Source organism: Ambystoma mexicanum, chromosome 7q (assembly GCF_040938575.1).
Source record: "Ambystoma mexicanum isolate Mex_15411 chromosome 7q, UKY_AmexF1_1, whole genome shotgun sequence".
NCBI lineage: Eukaryota > Metazoa > Chordata > Amphibia > Caudata > Ambystomatidae > Ambystoma > Ambystoma mexicanum.
The window spans coordinates 1104905768-1104908494 of NC_090941.1; positions in this window are offsets into that span (position 1 = coordinate 1104905768).

The following is a 2727-nucleotide window of genomic DNA, read 5'->3' on the forward strand; positions in this document are numbered from 1 at the left end:
ATGCTACTAAAGCAGCACCATCCTAATTTCAAAATGAAGTTGGCGGAAGGTGCGCCCTCCCCAAGTAAAGTGGAAAATGTCAAGCTGAGAAAACGTGTGACACAACAGTCGTACTCTACAAATTCTGTGAAATTAATTTGAGTGCTATACGCCTTCCAAACATGGTGAACTTTTGTTGAGCAGTTTTTGCTCCAGGTGCGCAGAAGGAACCGTATGGGATTTTGTGTTAAAAGCACACTTTTAGGAGCCCTGTTTAACTTTTCCCCCTGCTGCCTAAATCATCTTCACCAAACTGGCAAACAAGTATTTCCAGTTTTGCAGACACTTTTTCAGGACGGTTTGGTGCAAATCAGTAAATGGGTGTTATGGTTCAGGTTACATGCCACAAAAAAACTGCTTCACTTACCAAACTAAGCAGGGGAGTATCCAGCATTGTAAGAATGGGGGGATGGGGAGGAGTGAGCAACGAAATGCAGTGTGTGGAGTTCCACATGGTCTCATTAGTGCCCCCAAACCACCAACCCTTGATCCAATCTACTTTTTTAGTAACATTAGTGCAAGATGGCATTTTAACACACAACAACAAAAATAAAACTGCAGGATCATTCCAGGTGCAGGCAACTCATCTATTCGAGCTCTGACCAAGCCCTCTTAGGTAAAATACATGCAAACTTCCTAATTATTATATGGACTGCACCAACAGAAGTGACTTCACAGAAAAGGACATTGCCAGGCGCATCATCAGTCCTTGATACTTGGAGGCACCATGGAAGTGACTTTTGAATAAGTTGCCATAAATAAGCCAAGTGACAAATAACTTTTTGGTGCAAAATGCCTAAATTGCACTTTTATTATATGTGGAGCAACTCTATAGTCATTAGGCTCTTGCATTATAATACCATGATACATTAACATAAGCTTTGAAGTGAATCCGAGGCACTTGCAGAGCTGCAGATAAGGCACGTGATTAAATGATTTGCTCAGGATCACACACACTTGGTTAAATGGTGAAACTGGGATGTGGACAACTTAGGCGACCGCGCCCATCTTTACAGGTTTAGTTGATATAGATATTAAGGTTTTGCTTTAAATTTCATGTGCTTAAATTATTTATAGCAATGCCTTGGAAGCAAACCACATTACATAATAAACTAGCCTTTCATAGTAAACTAACCATACACTATATACATTGTCATAGAAATATGTTGAGCAATGGGAGTATGGCTTTAGTTTTATTCTCCCCATTCTGCATGCAAAGTCACAATAGCATCATGTAGATTAATGTGAGCCTAACAAATCCCCCTTGGGTTTTAAAGCCATAGTCATTATTTCATAAAGCATGCAACATTATGCAGCCTTCTCACTCCCTCCCATTCACATTTCTAAAGGGACAAAAGTTCCTGCTAATAGTACCCCCCCTCCCACCCGTCAGTGCCTAATCACTCACACTGTAATGCTCTGTTGATACAGAGCAACATGAGGACCCTCTGCTGCCCGGAGCTCCTTGTACATTGTCCTGGCAGCGGGACATCTCTACCATTTGGAACAGGTAAGGTGTCCTGCTGCCAGGACAATGAGCATGCTGATCAGGAATTGCTCAGCACACATTGTCCTGCCAGCGGGACACCTTTGCCGTTGGGCGCCCTCTTTGATGTGCTGAACGGGAGAGGTGTCCCAATGACAAATGTCCCGGTCTGGCTCTTAAAAGAGCCACGGGGGGCAGCTTGCCCCCCCACCCCACTGTCTCTCCTGCTTGGTACACCACTGCTTGGAGCCATTTGAACACAGGAAAACATACCTTAATTTTAATCAGCCAGAATCTTGTAGAAAATATCTATCAGCATGTACACATATAAGGTGCTGTGCACAACCCAGGTTTGGAGATATATGGCATTTAAAAATTGATACCAAGTATACTTGGTCACCCACTGCACTGTATTGACCGACAGCTTCTGCCTTTGAATGAAAGGAAAAATTAATGGAATTGCTGACATTCCGGTGAATCTGTTCCTTTGGGCCATGGCTTTACAGTTCAGCTAGATCAAGTCAATTTAGCCCAAAATTATAGGGATCGGGGGTGATGAAGTCTGGTCTGCTCAATGGACATTGTGCCACTGTTCCCATTTGTTTTTGTATATGTACATATAAATGTTGTGTGCACACAGTGTATTTCAATGGAGGTGCTGGGTGCATTTGTAAGAGTGTATGAAAGCATACGTGTGTTGACTTTTGTGTCTGAATGAATGATAAATAATGCATTGTTTGTATGTTCTATTGGAATTAAGTTTGTGAACGTTATGTTTTGTCACTGGGTGCATGGCAGGCCGGCTAGAGATGTGTGGGGGCCCAATTGAATTTTAAAGATAGGCCACCAGTCTTATGAGAGTTATAACAGAGCATCAGCAATGGACTCTTGTGGTGTAGTAGTCAAGTGTTATCCCTCATGGATTTAGGTTTTACTGACCTTGGTACAAAAACACAGCAACATTTTTGCTGCAAATATGTTTTTACCTCGGTACAAAAAACCAAACCCATGTCCCCCCAAACCGTTAGTACACCCATAACCCCCCTCCGCTTACCTTTTCTCCATCCGCCGCCTCTCCTGTACCTTGCAGTGTCAGATCCATCCATCTTACGCGGGTCGGATCTGATGCTGCAGGGTCACCTTTTCTTCTTTTTTTTGTTGGGTCCCCTGCCACCAATGCTGAGGAAGTAGGGGATGCTCCC